At 45.4% G+C, this 23,712-nt stretch overlaps 1 long non-coding RNA gene across 1 annotated transcript; it reads left to right on the forward strand.

The window, feature by feature from the left end:
- Positions 1–537: 537 nt before the first annotated feature.
- On the forward strand, positions 538–16,955 carry LOC122441284. The gene is made up of 3 exons (XR_006269317.1): positions 538–619; positions 8,275–8,280; positions 16,837–16,955. It is a non-coding gene; the product is annotated as an uncharacterized LOC122441284 (long non-coding RNA).
- Positions 16,956–23,712: the final 6,757 nt, after the last annotated feature.

The raw sequence follows: 23,712 nt of genomic DNA on the forward strand, positions 1-23,712 counted from the left end.
TACTTTTGTTGCAGTAGGGAATTTGTGATACTAGAGTTCATGTGATATCTTTCCAAATAAATTACCTTCCAAATAAATCAGTTTGTTGATATTGAAAGTGTTTCCATAATAATATTTCATCTGATTCTTATGTGGAAATTGAGGAACAAAGACATTAATGACCCTTTCAAGGTCAAACAGAAGTGAATAGCCCAGCCAGAACTAAGTCTCAGTTCTCCTACATTCTATCTTCCTGGCACTTTTTTTCTCTCTGGGAAAAATAACTGGGAAATATGCAAAAACTGGAAATATGATCTCATAAATCAGGACTTTTCAGAAGATTTGGGTCATGTGATTATAATAATTGTAACATACGATTCCCTTTTGTAGTCTGCAGACATTAACTCAATTAAGCCTTATAACTCTACTTCAAGGTGCAAATTATTTCCATTTCACCTTTGTTCACCCGGGTTCACTGTTTTCCCCATTAGATAGTCAGCACCATGAGGGCAGGTCCAATGTGTATCTTGTTGTTGTTCAGTTACCTAGTCATGTCCAACTCTTTGTGACACCATGAACTGCAGCATGCCAGGCCTCTCTGTCCCTCACCATCTTCTGAAGTTTGCCCACGTTCATGTCTGTTGCATCGGTGATGCCATCTAGCCATCTCATCCTCTGATGCCATTGTCTCCTTCTGTCCTCAATCTTTCCCAGCATCAGAAATGTGTTATCTTATTTACCAATATACCCTCCCCACCCCCCACAAATACCTAGTGGATAAGTAGGCAGTCAATAAAAATGTGTTACTCATCTTGGAAATTTTTTGAGGATAAGAACTATAATCGTTCTCTTTAATTTGTCTAATATCCCCATATGTGGCCTCTGGGACTTAGTAAATTCTTAACTAACTAGTTAGCCTTCTGAATTAATCCAAACTTTAAAAACATAGGATGTTGGCATCTCTTCTATTTTTAGGGTAACTTACCATCCTTGTTTCCTCAGGAGCATCCCACTTTCATCACTGAAAAGTCCTGAATTCAAGGAAAACTTTCAATCCCAAGAAGACCAGGACACCTGGTCACCCTAATTAGACACAACATAAGATTTTTCACCTGTAAAAGTATACCTTTTGACCTAGTGGTTCTGCAAGTGTGATTCCTTGGATGGGCAGTGCTAGCATCTCCTTCAAGTCTGTAGGAAACAGGCAATTTTTGAGGTCCCTCTGTCTTTCTGAATCCAAAATTACTAGGGTTAGGCCCAGCAATCTGAATTTTAACAAGCTCCCCAGGTAACTCTGAAGGTCTTCCCTGTAGCTCAAACAGTAAAGAATCTGCCTGAAATGCAGGAAACCCGGGTTCGATCCCTGGGTCAGGAAGATCCCCTGGAGATGGGAATGGCAACCCACTCCAGTATTCTTGCCTGGAAAATTCCATGGACAGAGGAGCCTGGTGGGCTACAGTCTGTGGGATTGCAATGAGTCGGACATGACTGAGTGACTAACACCGTTACACCACCAGGTAACTCTAATGCCAGATAAAGTCCGAATCATCGTCAAGCTACATATTGTTTGATCAGGCAGGAGTGTAAATAGGTCTGAAAGCAGACCACTAAGACAATCCATTCTGCCCCTCTTTGACTTTAACTTTCTTTGGTTGCTTTAAATCCTCTAATTCTGGCTAAGCCTGCTTTCCGTTGAAGTGGTAAAGAAGGCGTGGGTGGGTGCCCGTAGACACACCCTGTAGCTTCAAAACTTGGAAGACTTGGTTTACAATGAGGTTGTTCCCAAGCCACACTGGTTTCAGCAGCAGCCTCACGTTTCTCTTACTGGGCACGGTGGGTAGAGCAAAGGAAAGAAATTATTTCCATGCAGGAGTGAACAAGAATGTGCCATGTATAGGTTCAGGAACCAGAGGATAGTAGTAATACTTCAGAATAGTGTCATTTGGAAAGGATAGGTTCACGATTTTCTCCCTTGCTTATATCACCAGATGTGTATCACACAAGACAGGGCCAGACCCAACATGTACTCCCACATTCTCCAGTTATTCAAATTCCTGAAACATCAATGAATCCAGAGTCAATCAGCCAGGCATTTTGTTGGTTTCTGTAACACTGGACACTTCAGATAGGATTCCTAGGTACCGCAGACTCCCTAGGGAGATAAGGAGGAACAAAAGGCACCTAAATGGTTTATCCTTTTTCCAGATAGGTAAACTATGTGGCAAAGTGACTTGCCTGGATGACTTCAGAAGGAACATCAGAGCCAGGAAGAGAAGTCAGGTCCTTGAGGCCCCAGCACGCAGCTGGGGCCATTCATGCTGATAGGCATTCGTCTTTAAAGATCTGAGGATGGGGAGCTTTTCTGAATGACTTATCAGACAGATGGCTTCTAGCCGTGGAACTCACTCTGGATGGCTGTCAAGGATTAACATTCTATTTGCAGGTCTCCCCCATGAAGTATGTTTTGTTGTTATCATTGTTTTTTTAAACTTGCTTCTTAACATGGCTCCTTACTGGTTTGGTTTGTCGGAGAATGGCATTCATCCACTTCTCTCTGGGGTGTTAGACCACAGAGGGGTAAAGGTGTGGGCACCATGCCAGAACGTGAACCTGTGGGCAGTGCCAGCCAAAACCGGTTTCTGACTCACCAAGAAAGGATGTGCTGGGACCCCATAAGATGCCAGGACATTTTTCTAGAGCAATGTCTTGACCAAATGACCTTGCAAAACTACCTCCTTGCTGTCTCCATTTTCTCACCCTGCTGTCGTTCCTTTAACTAGGGCTGAGTAAAATATCCTCTCAAGATGATCTCCAAATTTATACAAACTAAAAATAGTAATGGGTAGCACAAATAGTGTTTATTAAGTGCCAAGATCTCTCTCTGGTGGCTCAGATGGTAAAGAATCTGCCTGCAATGCAGGAGACCTGGGTTGGGAAGATACCCTGGAGGAGGGCATGGCAACCCACTCTAGTATTCTTACCTGGAGAATCCTCATGGACAGAGGAGCCTGGCGGGCTACAGTCCGTAGGATCACAAAGAGTCAGACACGACCAATCAACCAAGCACATAGCACAAGATCTCTCCAAGGTGCCTTGCATATATTATTAACTAACTCTTACAGTTGCCCTCCCAGGTAGGTACTATTATTACCTCCATTTTGCAGATGAGGAAAACTGAAGCACAGAGGGGTTAGATTCCTTGCTCAGGATCACACAGCTAATGAACAGATAATTTGAATCCAGGCTTTGTGCTCTCAATTGCTTCCCCCAGTATTCCCCTTTATAAAGGGTAAATTAAGCTGATCTTCCAATCGTCTCAACTGCAAATATATCTACAACATGCTATCAATCTGATTGCAGCAAACATTTCACTTGGATTCCATAGGCCAGAAACAGGTGAGGTTATATACTAATAACTAGAAGGTGAGCTGTTTGAGGACTTGAAAGTCCTCCTTGTAGACCTAACACCTCACTCATAGCAAAAGCTCGCTGAGTGTTGTCCCCGGAATGTTACACAAAAGCATTTGGAAAACTATAAGATCTTTTTAAGATTGTTCCACAAATTCTCATAGGTACCCATATCTCGATACCAATCCAGACAACCTCATCAGCGTCTCTATTGCTTCCTTCTTTCTCTCTTTTTATATATCACGCATGCTTTGTAAAGATACTCTTCAGCCCACAGAGCTTTGCCAATTATTCCTCAGTCAGTCCTTCAGGCAGCCCAAGCAGGGTGTACCCAGTTGCTGCTGCTGCTAAGTCGCGTCAGTCGAGTCTGACTCTGTGCGACCCCATAGACGGCAGCCTACTAGGCTCCTCCATCCCTGGAATTCTCCAGGCAAGAACATTGGAGTGGGTTGCCATCTCCTTCTCCAGTACCCAGCTGCAGTGCCTGACAATTCCCAGCTTGCTCACCAGCTCACTCTCTTCAGCCCTTTCCCCTCCCCCTTTTCACCAAGTATTAATAGAACACATTTCCACACTACCAGCTTGGCCCAGTCAGTGCTTTAAAAAAAATAATCAAAAAATTTTAAATGCTTTTCAGTGGTAACAGAACAATAAAGTCAGTTAAAAGGAACACCAATGGGGACTTCCCTGGTGGTCCAGTGGTTAAGAACCCGCCTTCCAGTATAGGGGACGAGGATCCCATCCTTGGTGGGGGAACTAAGATCCCACATTCCGTGGGGTAACTAAGCCCATGTGCCACAACTAGAGAAGCCTGTTCCCTACAATAAAGCCCAGCTCAATCAAAATTTAAAACAATATATATATTTTTTCAAAAAAAGGAGTACCGGTGGTGTTAGTTCATTGAAAGTGAAAGTCACTCAGCGGTGTCTGATTCTTTGTGACCCCATGGACTATACAGTCAAAGTCTATGGAATTCTCCAGGCCAGTATACTGGAGTGGGTAGCCTTTCCCTTCTCTACGGGATCTTCCCAACCCAGGTCTCCCGCATTGCAGGCAGATTCTTTACTGGCTGAGCCACAGGGGAAGCCCAAGAATACTGAGTGGGCAACCTATCCCTTCTCCAGTGGATCTTCCTGACCCAAGAACTAAACCAGAGTCTCCTGCATTGCAGGTGGATTCTTTACTAACTGAGCTATCAGGGAAGCCCATTAGTTGGCAATGATTTGAAGTATGATGAACACAAAACTTTCATAGCATTAAGAAAGTGATTCTTCTATTAACATGATTTCTCCATGAGGTGCTTGGGAAGTGAGCCTCAACCAGTAACCTGGGGGAGACAACACATGACAGACAGTTAAGCCTGGGATCTTCAAGACTTAAAAGTGTCAGCCAGTGGAGATCAGTCTTCATGTTTAGTTTTTGTTTTCTTTTTTTTTTTTTGGTTTGTTTCTATGAGATCAGTTTTTAAAAATATCTGTCTATTTATTTATTTGGCCACATGACATGTGGGATCATAGTTTGCCAACCTGGAATCAAATCCACCCACCCTGCAGTGTCCTTAGGAATTCCCTATTTTTTATTTTATTGAAATACAATTGACATGCAATATTAAGTTAGTTTCTACATAGTGTACTATGTAGTGACTGGATATTTGCATACATTATTAAATAAAATGATACATTATGAAATGATTATGAAATATACATTATGAAATGATCACCAAGAAGTCTAGCAACTGTCTGTCTTCATACAAAGTTACTACATTATTATTGACCATATTTCTTATGCTGTAGATTACACCCCCATGACTTTTTTATAACTGGAGATTTGTCCTTCCTAATCCCCTTCACCTATTTTGCACCCTCTCCCACCTGAGACCGGAGTCTTAGCTAGAAGGCTGAAGCTGTCCCAGGTGGCTTGGAGCCTTCCTTGGTATGATCTTAAGGCCTCATGCAGCTGGGTCTGTCTCATCCAGACTTGCCTCCAGTTTCCTTCTGCCCATCAACCACATGTGGCTTGTGCCGCCCTCTGCCTTCCTGGTTTCTGCGTGCCTGTTTGGTGGCAGCCCTAAGGCTTCTGCTAGAGATCTCCAGGGGCTTCCCAAGGGGTGCTAGTGGTAAAGAACCCACCTGCCAATGCAGGAGACTTAAGGGACATGAGTTCAATCCCTGGGTTGGGAAGATCCCCCGGAGGAGGGCATGTCAACACACTCCAGTATTCTTGCCTGGAGAATCCCACGACAGAGGAGCCTGGAGGGCTACAGTCCATGGGGTCGTAAAGAGTTGGACACGACTGAGTGACTAAGCACAGAAAAATGAGATCTCCAGTCCTCTGACTGGATCTCTGATTGGAGGCTTTGGTTCCAATGTTTATATCACCACAATCTCAGATTTACATATGCTAATTTGTGACCGTCAACAGTTGTATAGCTACTTGTCTCAGGCAGTTTTGTAAGCACAAAGTTATGTTTCCTCAGACCAGTGCAGCAGTCCTAGATCGTTTATAAAAGACAGGTTGCAGAGCCCCAGCTTCAATTTCTGATTCAATCTGTCCTGGGTGGGGCCCGATAATCTGTATTTCAAACAGGTTCAGATGCTTATCCAGGTGCCACACTTAGAGAACCTCTCTGTAGAGCATCAGCTAACCTGCAGGTGGGCTTGTTAAAAATGCTCTTGTGCAATATGGGAAGGGCGTTAGATAATGTTCTCTTTTTTCCTTTTTTTAATTGAGGTGTAGTTGATTTACTGGCTTCCGAGGTGGTGCTAGTGGTAAAGAATCTGCCTGCCAATGCAGGAGACACAAGTGATGTGGGTTCCATCTCTGGGTTGGGAAGATCCCCTGGAGTAGGAAATGGAGACCAACTCCAGTATTCTTGCCTGGAGAATTCCATGGACAGAGGCACCTGGTGGGCTACAGTCCATGGGGTCACCAAGATTTTAATACAACTGAGCGACACCACACAGCACACAGCACAGTTGATTTACAACGTTGCCTTAGTGGATAATTTCTTCTTAATAGAAGAAAGGCTGAAAGGCACTCTTCATCCTAGTTCTCTACAAGGTTTGACAGATCATACCATTTGAGAGTTGGAAAATCAGATGGTTCTTACAGGCCTTAGCAGTGAACTTCAAAATGGAGGAGGGGGCAAGGAGAAAGCACCAGCATTGGTGACTGCCCACTGTGTGCCAGGCACTGGACCGAGCACTTTGCCTCCATAATAATCTCATGGGCTCAACCACCCAGTGTGGTTGGCATTATGCTTCCATTTTGCAGATGAGGAAACCGTGGGTTAGAGGGCAGAGGCTCTACAGCAGAGCTTCCCAATTGATCTGCTGGAATGAGGTGTGGGTGCTGAGCTATTGATCTCCTCAGACCCAGTGGTGCCAGGATGGAGGCTGAGGGGCCTGGAACAGCATGCCAGTCACCACCCGGGAGAACACAGCCTCCTCCCCATGGCCTACCAGTTCACTGCAGGGAGCCCCAGCCACAGAACCGACCCTTGGTGAGCCCAGATTTAGAGGCAGACCCTGCTCCTGTGACCTCCAACCCTCATAGCACCGGAGGGCAGGGCAAAACTTATGGGGGGATCTCGGGAGCCTGCTCATGGCCAAAGGCAAAGAGAGTTCTGAGATGGAGCCTTTTCAGGATTAAGGCTGAGGCATTAAACTGGTAAAAACTTCTCAGGTAACTCTGAGAAAAATGAACCCCTTTTTTGTAAAAAAAAGAAAGTTCTCTGATACTTGTGCACCACAATCTTAGGGTACAACTAAGAGAAAGAGGAGGGAAAGTGGTCCTGGGCTATCCCAACTCCCCAAAGCTGCCATCAGCAAGGTCAGAAGATGGCCAGACTGTGTCCTTGGTGAGTGGTGGAAGAATCAGAGATTTATGACCCATATTTTCATGGTCTCTTGATTGGATGATTGGAGCTTCCCATGTTTTGTCTGTTGGCTGAGTAGTTTTGTGTCTGCACAAGGCCCGAATGCCATAGCCAGACTCCAGCAGAACCAACGGCTACATATGTTGAAGGAAACTTTGAGTAACTCTAATGACTTCTGGCTGCTGAGAGCATTGATTTTTTTTCTTTTTTAACTGTACTTATAATTACTAAGACCCAAAACAGCCTTGGATTATAGAGCACAGGGTGTACTATTAGTTCTTTAGGCAACTCTGGACATATTCTGCCTTCAGATGGGGCTAGTTCTTACATTAGTTAATATATTAGGAGCTTCTAGTTGAAGCCAAAGGTTTCCATTGGTGTGACTTCAGGACAACTGTGGCTTCTATTCATTCCCATGGGAAAGGCAACTTTCAGGGAGACAGTCTCATGTCTCCACGAAGGTTTGGGGAGACAGTTCTGGGAGTTCTGCAGCCTCTTTTTTTATTCTGAGCATGATCTGTGATCTGCTGGAAGCTTCTCTCTTTTCCTAGGAAGTTTTGTTCTTAAAACCTCCCACCAGCTCATGCTGTGGGGATGGAGGACATTTTCCAGGGAGACTAATCATTCCTTGTGTTTGTGGAGGGCAATCCAGACTTTAGTATTACAGAGAACACTAAAAATTATTATTATTATTATTTTGGAGGCTGCTCCTGCTTTTATAAATGAAGGATTGAGGCCTAGGGAAGTTAGATAGTTATCTAAAATGTCACAGTCAGCAAGAGGCAGGGTCAATGATGATAAATCCAGGGTCTCTGTCAGGACACTAGACTAATCTATTTATGGGCAGGGGATTCAGGCTCCATGAAGTCCATGGAGGGAAGCTCTTATTAAGTTCATTTGGTGCGTTACTTCTCTGCTGTCTTCATATATAGGATCAGAGTGGGGAGACAGGAACACTCTCTAATGAGAGTGTTGGGAGAACAGTCATAACTCCTATGTCCTCTCCTGAGGTTGAAGTCTAGAAGGCTGTGGAAAGGTGCCCCTTCCCCATCTTTCTCCTAATTCAGAAACTAGATCAAGAAAGCAAAGCTAATGGAATCAACATAAAACAGATAATCTCTTTCACTAGTCTAAATTAGTCCAGCTAAAGAAATATTTGAGAAAGATAATATCAGGGAGACTAAGATACTTATGTAATTAAAATAAAAAAATACATAGGGACTTCCCTGGTGGTCCAGTGTCTAAGACTCCGCCCTCCCAATGCAGGGGTCCCAGGTTCGATCCCTTGTCAGGGAACTGGATCCCACCTGCTGCAACTAAGACCCAGTGCAGCCAAATAAATAAATAGAGACAAATATTTAAAAATACATAAAGAATATAGGTTGTGCCTGAATGAACTGATTTTTTCCGAGGTTACACTTAGCTGAAAGGCAACTGTATGTACCAGATCTGGGAAAAGAAGGCTGCAAGACCTGTAAGGCTCTTGTTTTGACCCATATATACAGACCACAGGACTGGCATTTGTTACACAGATATATCCTAGGGAAGAGTGGAGAGAATTTTACAGTCTCCCATGAATTCATTCTGAAAGGATTTACAGGACATGTACCACGTGTCAGAGTTAGTGTACCCACCACTGAAGCCTGTATGGCCCTGTTTCTGTGAGTTCTTGGTCCAGCAGAGAGATGAAACTGTAGGCTGGAGGGGAGCAGGGTGCAGACACTGACAGTTCAACTGGGTTGAGGGTGATCAGGGTCACCACCTGAGCAAGGCCATTGTGCTCTCATTCTACCTGCGGCCACCAAGGCTTAGTGCTGATAATAAATGGAATATGGCCTGCAATCTAGCAGCTATCAGGCTGCAACCACTCCCTAAGGTGAGCCCTGAGAAAACTCAGGGTGTGAAAATAGAGGATACTGGCTCCAGATAGCTGGCTGAGGTGCATATCAAAGGAACGATTTCAGTGAGCCCAGACTCTTGCACCTTCCCATACGTAGAATGATGCTAATGTCCTTAGCTTGAGATATCTGGTTTTCTTTGATTAACAATAATTTTTTGACATTAAGACTATTTGCCCTTTGTTTCAAAATTATATATCCTGGCTTACCCAGACCCCTAACCCCCACCTCTCAGAGCAATTCTCTCTGGGTTACTTGAGATGCTACCTCTTGGGCTCAAAGCCCCAAATTCCCACTAAATATAACATAATTCAACTTTTAGGTTGTGAATTTATTTTTAAGTCGAAATTGACATGGTCTCAGAGGGATCACCCCATTTTAGGCAACTGGTCCCTTTGTGGATTTGTTCTTCCCTGTAAATGGATTTCAGATTCCTAAAGAAGTCCAACTGGGTGACAGAAGTCAGTAGACTTTGCAGCCACACCCACTGCCACACTCATAATTCCAGACATTGCTTCAGGGATCACATTTTCACAGTAAAATGTCAGTAGATCCGAAGATGAATTTGAAATCAATGGCAGTCTATTACCCACTCTTAGAAGTGTGGTTTTAGGCATCGTTGTCTAAAAGGAGTTGCTTAAAGCAATCTCCATCCAAAATCTCTTTAATAAGAAAAACATCTGACATTTATCAATCACTTACTTTGTGATAAACTGTGTGTGTGTGTGTTAGCACATTGAATCCTCCCCACAACCCAATAATAGGATGGATCCTATTATTATCTTCAATTTATGGGTGAGTAACTGAAGCTGAGAGTAAATGATTAGCCCAAGATCACACAAGGGGGTGGTGGCTTAGTAGGGATTTGTAACTCCTATATCCATGCTTTGAATCCAAGCAGCTTAATCACTGCATTAAACTGAATCTTTACCTGAAATAATGCAATACCCAAGGCAATTTTCTGTTTCAGGCTTTTTGAAGATGTGGGAGGGGCTCCTTAATCTTAGAGAAGTGGATAGTTTGAGGAAACTATGTTTAGGGTAATATTGATAATTCTCACATATTCTTTTATTTAAAAGATGACTTTATTTACAAAGACTCTTAATGAGGGGAAGGCATTCATCCTAATACCCAAGGAAAGAGGACCACAGGCTAAACGCCTCTGCCTGCGCGTGGTGGCAGCAGCAGTGACATGGAGAACGGTTTTCCCATCTGTGCAGGGGGAGGGGTAGCTGTATTTTCCTATTAGGGTTCTGGTGAGGCTCAAATGAGATGATGTCTGTCGTTTCTAGCACTGTGCTCAACAATTAACACTGTTACTCAAGGTTTCAGAGGGAAAGAGAAGTAGTTTGACTAAATAATCCAAAGTATTTTTAAAAAATTAATTAATTTATTTTTTGGTTGCACTGTGCAGCATGCAGGATCTTAGATCCCTATTCAGGGATCACACTGTGCCCCCTGCATTGGGAACACAGCGTCTTAACCCCTGGATCACCAGGGACATCTTCACAAGTATTTTTTTATTAAGATAAGTGGGCATGGTAGGACTAGAATGAAAACATTGCATATATTTAAAAAGAGGTAGATCAAACATCAAAGATGTGTGATGCCAATTATGAGGCCTCTTCAGGATCTGCCTCAGACATCTATCTGTTGGGACTGTTTCAAAGATAGTGGCTGTGTTGCTGGGCCCTCAAAGTCTTTTCCTCTTTGTTGCCTCCAGCACCCAGAAAAGTGGCCCCCTATGACTTCCCTTGAGATGAAAAAGACACCTCTGAGATCGGGGAAGAGGGTCTAAGTGGCCCATTTCAAGTCTGTTGTTTCCCTGCCAAACTCCCTTGTGTCTACTGAACCCAGGAAGGCTGTGGGGAGGGTTGGTCTTCTAGGTACCATCTAGAAGGGGAATACAGTGGGGCCAAGGGATGCTTTCTATGAAGCATGGCAAGCCTGAGGAATCTTGATAACTTCCCTTCTGTGTTGCCTAACCCCTTTCTGCCTCCCTTAGAGATTAGCAGTAAAACCCATCCACCACCCTTGTGAAGGAAGCTGACCTAATACCATTATTTCCTGTTTTCATCTCTGAGGCCAGGAGAGGTTGTACTATTCCTTACAATCACATAAAAAGTTCGGAGGTGACCTAGAGGTTCAAGCACACGTCTTCCTGATCTTGGGTGGCCTTGGCCTACAGTGGCTTGAAGCAGGATTTCCTAACCACCAGACCAGTAGCCAATGACAAGGCCCTGGCCTTTATGGCTTTGCAGAAAAATGAATTTCCACAAAGAAATGGAACATAGTGAAACAAGTAAAGTGTTTATTACAGGGAAAAGGAGTACATGTGGATGGACACACGGGCAGGCTCAGAGAGGCATGATCTTGTGGTAGTTTGAATTACTTATATGGGACGTTTCTTTGGGGTTTCCTTTGGCCAATCATCTTGCTTTGTCTGGTTCTGAGTCTGTGTTTGGTTTATCTGAAGGTCCTTTCATGTGTGTGCATGTATCTCTTAGCCAAGATGGATTCTAGCGAAGAGGTCTTTTGGTAGGTTGACATCACTCTGCCTTTCACCTCCAAAGAGCCTTCCTGAGCATGCAGAGTTGGGGAGGCCTCCTTCACTTTGAGAATGAGATATATGTGGTCTCTTATTGGGGCAGGGCTCAGCTCCTCCTCCTCTGTCTTGGAGTATCTGCCCACAGGGGACAAACACCAGCAGCTCAGCCCAGGGCCCATCTATCTCCTGCATCATCCCAGTGTTTATTCTTGTATACTTGCCACCCTGGACCACTTGCATCTCAACAAGGGCCCTTCTGGAGGTCGTGGTTGGGAGACCCGGATGCAGAGCCAAGAGATAGGTGCTCCAATCCCAGCTCCACTAGTGAAGCTAGAGGGACCATGGAACATTTCATGTCCCTGTTAAAACTTTAGTCCCACCCTTGTAAATGAAGGGATTAAATGAGATAATCTCTGCAAAGGCTGAGCACAGGGCCTGGTGATGGGAAAACCCTCAAAATAGGCTGGCGCTTCACATTCTTTCTTCTAAGTAATTCAAAGGAGTACGTTCAGAAATTTAAGGGGAGAAACCTGCCAGTTTTTTGCATTCATATCCAGATGATGGCCTTCTTACCTCATTCAGAAGTTGCACAGAGGGACTTCACTGGTGACGTTATGGTTAGGAATCCACCTGCCGATGTAGGGGACATGGGTTCATTTCCTGGTCTGGGAAGATGCCACATGCCATGGGGCAACTGAGACCATGCCACAACTACTAAGCCCATGCACCTAGAGCCTGTACTCCACAACAAAAGAAGCCACTACAATGAGAAGTCCCTGCACTGCAACTAGAGAGTAGTCCCCACTCACCGCAACTAGAAAAAGCCTGTGCAAAGCAACAAAGACCCAGTGCAGCCACAAAATAATAAATAAATTAGGCTCAATTTTTTAAAAGTTGCATAAACTGTCTTTATTCAGTGCCATCCCCATGTAAAAGCTGACATGTTTCTGTAGCAGAAGAGGTCCTGGTAAACTTTTAGCATTGACACTGGGTTGGGGAGACTGGGATTCTTGATACATCTTTAAAACCAGTAGGGGTGGCATTTTTACCAAGAAAAGGGAAATTGGCTATATGGCAGTCTTGAGCCCTCCTAAGTGAGATTCCCATGTTGAAGAATTACTGGAGTCAATTGTGGTGTGGGGTTCCACACATGGGTCATCTCACTGAAGAAGAACTAGTTTGTAGGGAGGTAGTTCATTTATCTGGTGGATCCAAAGGAGCAGAAAATTCTCCTTGCCTACCATTCCTGGGAAGGATGTCTGCCCCAGGGATCCAGGAGGAGACCATCAAAGAAAAAATAAAAAATAATCAGTGATGCTTCTTAAAGATGGTGAGGCAGACTTTCTTCAGTTCCATCATGACAGTTATAGGGACCACTGGAATGGGGTTTTATAGCTGGGGAGAGAGATTGGGCTCAACTCAAAATACAGCATGGGTAAATGGGAATTTACAGCCAGGGAGCAGAATGGAGGTCAGCGGATGAAAATTTACTAACGGGAAACATCAAGGGTGATGGGGATTCTGGCCAAATGACCTCATAGGATTCTTCCTGAAGATATACCAGGGTGACCAGGCATCACCTGGGGATGGTAGAGGATGAGGGGCCCCATAAGATGTTGAGCGTGGGGAGCATTCTGGTTAAATTTGACTTAGCAGGGTTCCTGCCAAAACTGGATGTTAAAAGGAAGTGCACAGTTCAGGATCGTGACTGAGGTTCAGACAAGCACAGAATCTTTGTCCAGGTTGTAGCTTTCACATTCCCCAGTGCCTGCCAGCTATTGGGCTTCCTGGATGTCTCTAACTTTTGTTGGTAAAGGAAGTCATTGTCCTGGAGAGAATATCGGACAGGTTTACAAACACCCTGATATGTGTGGGGGAGGAGAACCTCCTGTACAGTAAGGAGTCCTTGTCTCACTGAGAAAGTTTACACTCCAGGAGTAAATGAAACCCAGTGAAGAGAAAAATCCATGATTGGCTAAAGGGGCAGCTTGCATCTGACCCAAGGAGCCTGGAACATCACTTGGATTTCCTCGATGAGGCTGAAAGCAGTTCCTGTCCATTATTTCTTTTGTCATGAAACCCTCTAGAGAAAGAGAGCGTTGGATTTTCATTAGCCCTCAAACCCCTTACTGGAATGAGATTCTGTGCCTGGAGATGCCAGGTGCCCAGGCTCAGGTGTGCTGAGTATACAGGCTCAGGGAGGCTGCCTTGCATCCCCAGCCTGCCTGGGCTTTCCTCTTAATGGCAGGACAGATGGATAGAACACCACCGGGTTTCTCCTATTAATAATTTCATTTATTATCCAAGAGATGAGTGATGATCTCTAGTTATAAGAGGCTGATTTGGGAGAAAACCTGGGATGGAGGATCCCAGTTTAACTCTTTTCTGTCCAGCACACACTTAACAGGATGCCAAGATCCTACCCTGTCTTCCCCCCTCCCCATTTCCGGCCCAGGCTAATTGGAGGAAGAAGTCTACAAAGCCGGATTATTTTTAGCCTTTGAGGCGAAGCTGATCCACCCCTCCCCTCGCCCTTTCCTTTGCAATGTAGTCCTTTTCTTGTTTCCAGCCCAGCTAGGGAGAGTTCTCTCCCAAACCTGTCCTTGAGCAAAGACAGCTCAAAGCTGCGCCATCAGCAGGAAGTCCCAGACCCCCGGGAATTCCGAGGTACAGCTGACCCGCCAGTAGGAAGCGTTTAAAGGAACTGAAGTAACCGTGCTTCTGGCGGTTAGGATTTAAGTCATAAATCAGTTTGAACATCAAAGCTGTTTAGGCAGCATCCCATAGAACATTTGGAGGGGAGAGAGAGACAGAAAGAGACAGAGAGAAGGAGAGACAGAGAGACAAAAGAATCAGCATGGAAGGATTGATTACTCAGGTAAACACAGAAATATCATTTATATGATAAAAAAAAGAATGCCCCACACCACAGTTTCAGTTACTTAAAAAAGAAGGAAGTATGTCTTTAAAAAATTATTAAGAAATATTTCAAACATATGAAAAGTGCAGAGTATATTGCAACTCATGAATATGAACTCCTAACATCCTGACATCATTTAGGAACATTTACATTTAAAAAAATTTTTTAAGGAATAGAAAGTTTATAAGTAGCAATTGCCCTCTTATGCTCACCCCTTACTTCCCCGACCCATCTGAGGGGCTGTGTATCTCTCTAGTCCATCACAAGTAGCTCCAAAGCAGTAAAAGAAAAGGAAACTTGTAAATTAGCCATTGCTGTTAAAAAGCATGGGCTTCCCTGGTGTCTTGGATGGTAAAGAATCTGCCTGCAATGCAAGAGACCTGGATTCGATCCCTAGGTTGGGAAGATCCCCTGGGGAAGGGAATGGTAACCTTAAAACATTCCTCTTCTGTAGGGCAGCAACACCACTCTCGTCTTGGTTCTGGGATGGGTCTGGAATGGGCCTTAACAATGACAGCAGAGAAACCCAGGACCCCAAGGAGTGAGGTGTCTGTAGCTGCCCCTGTGTACACGCAGGGGTGGAAGTTGGGAAAGAGGGGTGTGACTCTCTCTTGCACCCCAGCCCCAACCCCTCCAAACGGGGGACCCTAGCATAGGCATGCTGCTGCCAGCATGCTTGTTGCGTGACTGCCTCTGTGAATGAACGAATGCACACTCAAACCCTGCCCGCAGTGCAGTCCACTCCCTGAACTCCATCCTAATCGATCTTAATCAATAAAAATCTCTTTAGAGGGGATTCATCTTGTTAAGGGCCTCCCTTGTGGCTCAGATGGTAAAGAATCTGCCTGCAGTGCGGGAGGCCTGGATTGGATCCCTGGGTTGGGAAGATCCCATGGAGGAGGGCATGGCAACCCTCTCCAGTATTCTTGCCTGGAGAATCCCCATGGACAGAGGAGCCTAAGTCCATGGGGTCACAAAGAGTCAGACACGACTGAGTGACTAAGCACAGCACATCTTGTTACTTAATGTAGTGAATGGAGTGACCTATAGAACTTCCTCACTAAGGAAAATCTTTAAAAAATTTTTTAGCCACGCTGTGTGGCATGTGGGATTCTAGTTCCCCAACTAGGGGTTGAACCTGTGTCCCCTGCAGTGGAAGTGTAGAGTCTTAAGCACTGGACTGCTAGGAAAATCTACTAAGCTTCTTTAAAAGAGTTTAATTGAGTAGTAGGGTTTTCATTAATACACAATAGAAAGTTTTAGCTAGGAGGATCTCTTTCTCTTTCTCTCTGTTTCTCACACACACACAGCTAGAGAAAGAAAAGTGTTAGAACCTGAAGTCAAACAATGCTTGTGTGCTTCAGTCATGTCTGATTCTTTATGACCCAATGGACTGTAGCCTACCAGGTTCCTCTGCCCATGGAATTCTCCAGGCAAGAATACTGAAGTGGGTTGCCATTCCCAAACCCAGGGGCAAGAGCACATGCATCTTCTGCCTGCCGTGGCTTTTGTGAGCTCACTGGCTCTGCTGAGGGGCACAGCTAGTGGCTGCAGGAGAGAGGTTTTGAAACCCCCCGAGATGCCAGCTTTTTGGTTGGCGTTCAAAGCCAGGTTTCAGTAATACCCAGTTCTAACCCTTGCTTCCCAGTGTTCTAAGGGATGGCATCAGTTTTTCCCCAGGAGTCCAGGCTGGACAGAGGGTGAGTGATGGGGGGCCTGGGGTGGTGAAGAGCTATCTGGACCCAGTGGAAAGGGACTTTATGCAGTGACTCTTGGCTGACGGGTCATCACGAGATCGGATGCTGAGTGGGTGTCAGGCTGTGTGTTTACTCACTGAATCCTTGTAACAGACCCGTGAAGTGGGACCTATTGAACCCTCATGTACAGATGAGGCAACTGAGACCCAGAAAGCTTAAGTAACTTGTCCAAGGTCACACAAAATAAAGTGGTGGACCTGAGGTTCTTTCCTAGGCTGAGGAATCCACATTTCATGTTTTTTTTTTTTTTTTTAAGTTGGGGTCGCAAAAGAGTCAGACGTGACTTAGTGACTAAACAACAATAATTTACATACAGTAAAATTTACTCTTTTTCAGTTCAGTTTAGTTGCTCAGTCGTGTCCGACTCTGCAACCCCATGAATTGCAGCACGCCAGGTCTCCCTGTCCATCATAAACTCCCAGAGTTCACTCAAACTCATGTCCATCGAGTCGGTGATGCCATCCAGCCATCTCATCTTCTGTTGTCCCCTTCTCCTCCTGCCATCAATCTCTCCCAGCATCAGGGTCTTTTCCAATGAGTCAACTCTTCGCATGAGATGGCCAAAGTATTGGAGTTTCAGCTTCAACATCAGTCCTTCCAATGAACACCCAGGACTGATCTCCTTTAGGATGGACTGGTTGAATCTCCTTTCAGTCCAAGGGACTCTCAAGAATCTTCTCTAATACCACAGTTCAAAAGCATTAATGTTTCAGCACTCAGCTTTCTTCGCAGTCCAACTCTCACATCAATACATGACCACTGGAAAAACCATAGCCTTGACTAGACGGACCTTTGTTGGCAAAGTAATGTCTCTGCTTTTTAATATGCTATCTGGGTTGGTCATATACTAAAAAAAAAATTGGAACTTACCCTTTTTAGTGGTGTATAATTCTATGAGCGTTGACAAATGCATACAGTTGTAAAACTATGGCCACAATCAACATTTAGAGTGGCTAAATCACCCTCAAAAATTCCCCGGGTGCCCCTTTGTAGTCAGTCCCCTCCTTCCATTCACCAGTAGCTCTGGGCATCCAATAATCTGTTTTCTGTCCATTTTGCCTTTTCCAGAATAAATGGAACCATATAGCCCTTGGAAATTGGCTTGTTTGACTTAGCAAAGTGCATGTGAGTTTCCTTCTTGTATTGCTGCATACATCTGCTGTTGGTTCCTTTTTTTTTTTTTTGGATGAGTACTATTATCAGTACATTGTATGGATGTGCCACGTTGGTTTCCATTCACTAGTTGAAGAATATTTGGGGTACCCAGTTTGGGGGTTTAGGAATAAAGATGCATAAACATATGTGTACAGGTTTTCTTGTGAGTGGAAAATTTCATTTCTCTTGAGTAAACACTTAGGAGTGGGATTTGCGCAGCACATGATTCTAGCCAGACTCCAAGATGCTCTGGGACTTTATATCCAGGCTCCTGGAGAAGTGATAGCCCCTGCTTCAGGGGAGAAGGCAGGGAGCAAAAATTTTCTTTTGATCATACCTTACAAAAACCTCCAAAATATTTTTTTTTTTGTTTTAGTCTTTACATTTTTTTATATGGAAAAATGATAATGTTACAATTACAACAAAGTCTTTAGATTAAAATGTGACTTTTAGATCTGTGATGAGTATGGAAAACTAAATGCTACTCTTTTTTTTCTTCACTATTTGTAATCTTATTTCTCATATCCCAGACAAAACTCAACCTCCCTCCCTGCCCATGACATACGTATTTCTAGATGTTTCGTATATCACTTTGAAAGGCATTATAGTCAGATTCAGGCATCAGACGGAAGATATAGATGAGGTTTTCCTCCCCTCCTTGTTTGAGAATTCTGCTCTTTCCTTTCAGGTTTATTTTAACTCTATTCCCATTCTCCCCCACTTCTCTATCCCCCTCCCTAACTCTCACGCATCATCTGCCTCAGAAGAGAAGCTAGATTCTCAATCGAAGCCTCTTTGCTATATTTGGTTAAAAATCTCTGTATCAAGTTGAGGACACTTAGACGTAAGGCAAACCACGTCACCCCACGTTGTATCCTGATGTGTGTACGTAAGAAGTGTGGGAAACATCCCACTTCTGATGAAACCGCTCTTCCCATTTTTACATGGTGAGTCAGTGGCCCTCCCACAAGATGGGTTCTAGTGAACTGACAAAATGAAACTTGGTGAGAAGAATGCACTTGCCATGCCTTCTCGGTGTGGGTAGATGGATCATTTTCTCCTCCTTCTTCTGGCCGGGTGTGCCAAGAACCTGTCTCAGAGTTAATGCCTGCTTGGTTATGATAGAAAGGTTCACATTTGAGAAAAACGTGAGCAAGGATGGAGGACACCCACCCCGCTGTGCCCTAGGGAGCCATTTTCAGAAGTCCAGTGATATCTGGAAGGTTCCAGAGTGCCTTAGCCTGGGTTCTTCCAAAAGCAGAAGTGAAGTGAAAGTCGCTCAGTCATGTCCAACTCTTTGTGACCCCATGGACTATACAGTATATGGAATTCTCCAGGCCAGAATACTGGAGTGGGTAGCCTTACCCTTCTCCAGGAGATCTTCCCAACCCAGGATTACAGGTAGATTCTTTACCAACTGAGCCACTAACGAAGCTCAAGAATAATGGGGTGGGTAGCCTATCCCTTCTCCAGGGGATCTTCCCGACCCAGGAATTGAACTGGGGTCTCCTGCATTGCAGGTGGATTCTTTACCAACTGAGCTATCAGGGAAGCCCTTCCAAAAGCAGAGCTTGATGGGAATGCTTGTATACGAGTTCATTGTTTGAGAGTGAAACAGAAGGTGGGAGAGGCAGCTGAGGGATGAGTTACTGAATCGGCTGTCTCCTGAGAGGCTTTGTGAAACATAAGACAGGAACCTCGGGGGTGGGGAAGAGGGGATGAAGAAACAGATATCTTCTGCCCCCATGTGCTAGTGGGCAACCCACGGACCTCCATACCACCACCCTCCCCTGGTCTGTGGCAGCATGTGGGGAAAGCCATCCCCGCCTAGGCCTGTAGGCTGCACAGTGTCACTTCAGCCACTGCCCGAGTTGGTTGAGCTTCAGGTTCTTGCTGAGTAAACAGCAAAGCTATTTGGAACTTCCTGCGACCTGGATCCAGCCTTTGTCTTCCTAGCACCCTGGCTGTAAACCTCTAGTTGCCCCCGCGAGTTGGCAGGAAGGGTGGCCATGGAATTTCTGTCTGGGAGAGGCCTGGGGGCAGCCATCTGGTAGGTCTTGAAAGCATGTTTCCAGAGCACATGTTGCTTTTACTTAGACTGTATGTTTATTAGGGGTGGTTGTCAGATAGCTGGGAAGGGGGGTCTGAGCTCTGGACACCGCTGCCAAGGTGAGGTTTTTTTGAGTGAGTTCTGCCTGTGTTCTTAGAGCCTGCAAGGCTTTTCATGCCCGACCTCTTCACAGAACCATGCAGAGCACTTGCTTGGCTGAGCTTCTCCCTTTCTCGTGCAGGATGCCCATCTGGCCTGCCCACCCCCTCACTGGGGAGAAGGTGAGGGCGAGCAAAGGAGAAACCCTCCCCCAGTACAGTTGGGAGCTGCAAATGAGGTGTTGGTTGCCAAGCCTTCAGGGAAATATCTTCAACCCCCAAAGTTCGTGACTCCCAAGTTCCAGGCTGTGTCGTCCAAGCACAACAGTGAGAGCTGGCGGTGAGGGAGTGTCCTCTGGTGCCAGGCGTTTGCCGCGGGGAGCTGTGGTGGGCATGTGCGTCATCATTCTCAGGCACCCTTCAGACCTGAAGAAAAGGCGACCTCTGTGTATGTGATCTGTGATCCTCCATGCGTGTCTCGACTTGAAGAGCAGTTGTTAAACTACCATGTGTCTTAACGTCCTCAGGGATTGTCTCTGTAACCTTGGTTTTGCTTCTGGCAAACATCTTGTTTTCATTCCCAATTTGTTTTAGCTTTCTTTCTTTCTTTTCGAGAACCCTATATTTTTTGCTTTGCTTTAATTCTTTTTTTTTTTTTTTGTCTGCACTGCACAGCATGCAGGATCTTACCAGGAATTGAACTCACACTCCTTGCAGCGGAAGCTGACCTTTTAACCTCTAGACTGCCAGGGACATCCCCCAGTTAGCTTTGATTCGAGGAAAGTTCTGGGCAGAATACTGAAGATAATCGCCTAGATTCCTTTGCTCAGTGGTTTTGCTCACCTGTCTGTCCCCTTCATTCTCCCTCCCTGTCCCAGCTCCTGCTATCAATTTGTCTCCATTCTTCAAGCCCCAAATCCTCCAGTTGTCTGTGGCCCATCCACTCTGACTCCCAGAGGTCACTTTCTCTTCCGAAAGCATGGCCCTTTGCCAGTCAGCTCTCTTGGTAATGCATCACTTCTGCCTGATGATACCTCTGGTCTTATACTTTATCTTTTCAGGTATTTTTGCCTTATCTTTATCTACACCTCCCCGAATTCTCCCTTCTCTCTGGTAGATGGTATACTCCTTGAATTTGTATCCTCCACAGGGCCTGGTTTAGTGTCTTAGACACCATAGGATCAAATAAATGATTCTTGAATCAACAGCAACAACAACAAAAAATAGATGAAAGGACTTGGGGAAATTGTGGTGAACACTCTCATGGTTTTATCCTTACTGGATCTTAAACATGTTAGGGAAATTGACTGCTCTTCAGCCCTATCTTCAGGATCCAAATAGTGACCATTTTGTACCAGTGTTTTCCAAGGTTGCTTGCTAGCATCTTCTTTCCTTCCCTAATTATGTACTAAATACCATTCCTGACAGCAGTCATCAACAGTACAGGCTTCAGAAAGAGACCTCCTTGTTCAGATCCTGGCTCTGCTTCTCTGCTGTGTAACCTTGGACAGAGTGACTTAAACTCTCTGAGCTTCCCTTCCCTCATTTATAAAGTGGAAATAATAAGGGTTGTTTGGCAGGTGCGATGAGGTAATGCATAGATAGCATTTGGCAAGGACCACATGGCAGGTACTCAGAGGACTATGATTTGGGGCCTGTCCTTAGGGAAATCACTATTCAACAGGGAAATGCATGCTAATGTAATGGGGTGTCTTAAGCTGGGCGCCTAGAAGCTGGGCTGGGACCATGGATTTGAGTGCAAGTAGTTTATTTGGGAGGTGATTCCAGAAAGCACTGGGAAGGAAGTAGGAAAGTGAGAATACAGGATACTTTATTTTTAATATTAATTAATTTATTTGGCTGCACCGTGTCTTGGTTGCAGCGTGAGGGCTCTTTAATTGCGGCATCGGGATCCAGTTTCCTAATCAGGGATTGAACCCAGGCCCCCTGTATGGAAAGCATAGAGCCTTAGCCACAGGACCACCAGGGAAGTCCGCAGTACAGGAGACTTTAATACACAGGTTACCACTGCAGGCATCAGGAGCTCAGTCCTGCTGGACGAGGGCAGAAAGCACAGCTAAGAGTCGTTCCTGCCTCTCTCCAAGGGCAAAAAGCTGGGGTGTTCTTCACCATCTCCTGACATTCATTGCTTGGGGGTTGCTCCCAGTGGCTTCCCTCCCTGGTGCTTTCAGACTGCTCTCCACCAGCAGTCAGAGAGCTTTCAGGCCAGAAGGCCTGCAGAAGAGAGCCTGGGCTCAGGGGACCTCGCCCCCACGGGACCATGTGCCAGGGTCTATGTATCAAAGCAGTTGTGATGAGTTTACTCCTATTAGTCACAAGAGCTGGTGGAGAAAGCTAATAAACCTCCTTGGAGTGGTCCAAGGGAAAGGTTTAGGTCTGATGCCCACGCCTCTGATGAGAACCTTGATGCCTCTGCAAAGAATTTGTTGTGCTGGGGCGACGCTCAAATCTCAGCCTTCGCTGGCTCTTCCGGCACTGAAGGTCAGCTCTGGGAATGCAGAGACTGCCGTCGGAACTCCAGGGAAGCGTTGAGTCCTCATGGTCTCTGCAAGAGCGGGCGGCCCTACCATGTCACAGCCTGGGAAGGAAAAGAGTGAGCTGGCTGGAAAAGAGGAGACTGCTGCTTCCGACCCCTCCCTCAGCTTTTACGACCCGAGATAGCAGAGGAAAAGGGAAAAGACACAGCACTTTAGGGGGAAAGGTATTGCAATTTTGCCTTTATATGTTCCTCATTTAGGTCCGTCTTTCCCCCTGATATTCTCCAGAACCTATCGTTCAAAGGAAAGGGGCTGTGAGCAGAGCTGGAGAGAATTCAAGAAGTGTTCCTTAATCCACTGGAGGGCTTCAGTGGGCCCAGTAGGAGCTCACAGCAAGTCTGATTTATAGGCATAGCCAGACTAGGAGGTGTGAGACAGGGTGACTTAAAGGTGCCTGGCCGGCACCCTCGGGTTCACAAATCCTTGCACCCTGTGCTCACTCCCACACCTGATCCTTCCTGGTCATGTGCAGCTTTACATGTGCAGTTTTGTGCCTGTGGTGCTGACTTTTTTGTATTCATCATTGCTTCTATCAGAATGTGTCCTGAGCTGAATGTGTTCCCCCAAAGTCCATTATCTACCCAGAACTTCAGCATGTGATCCTCTTAAAAACATTTTTCAAAAATTTATTTATTATTTTATTCTTGGCTGCACTGGGTCTTCGTTGCTGCACCCTGGCTTTCTCCATTTGCAGTGCGTGGGCAAGATGAGACCATACTAAGAGTGGGCTTCATCCTATACCATTAGTGTCCAGTAGGGATAGGGAGATTTGAACAAAGAGATGCAGATCCCCAGGGAAGAGGCTGTGAGAAAGCAGAGACAGAGACTGGAGGGGCAAAGTTCCCAGCCAAAGAATGCCAAGGGCTGCCGGCAATCATTAGACATGGGAAGAGGGCGCTGTCAGAGGGAGTAGACACCTTGCTTTTTGACCTGTAGCCTCCAGAACTGTAAGACAATAAATTTCTGTTGTTCTGAGATACCCAGTGGGTGCCCCTTGGTTATGGCAGCCTTAGGAAACTACTACAGGAGCCTGGCATTCTGCAGTCTGTGGGGTCGCAAAGAGTCGGACACAACTGAGCTACTGAACTGAATTGAGGAAATTATACTACGGAGTATAAGCCACTTGGGGGCAGTGGTAATGTCTTACCCACCTGTGCCCTTGACAGTGTTTAGTTCAAAGCGTGTTGGTTGACCCAAGTTGTTAAAGGAACTTCTTGAAAAGTATACATTACTGGAAGGTATGGCTTTTTAGAGCCTGACTATTGTTGCAGCTGCAGAAATGGGGGTGTCAGACACTGAGATGGGGCAGTGAGGCAGTGGGCAGGTGCCTCCTGGAAGGACTGGACAATACTAGGGAGGGCAGTTAGGGGGAACCAAGACTTCCTTCATCTGCTTCCCAGTTTTAGTGAGAGCTGGCCTGATTTCAGGGCCCTCGTGTCTAATTATGTGGGTTCAAAAAGGCTC

The sequence above is a fragment of the Cervus canadensis genome, chromosome 5, assembly GCF_019320065.1.
Source record: "Cervus canadensis isolate Bull #8, Minnesota chromosome 5, ASM1932006v1, whole genome shotgun sequence".
NCBI lineage: Eukaryota > Metazoa > Chordata > Mammalia > Artiodactyla > Cervidae > Cervus > Cervus canadensis.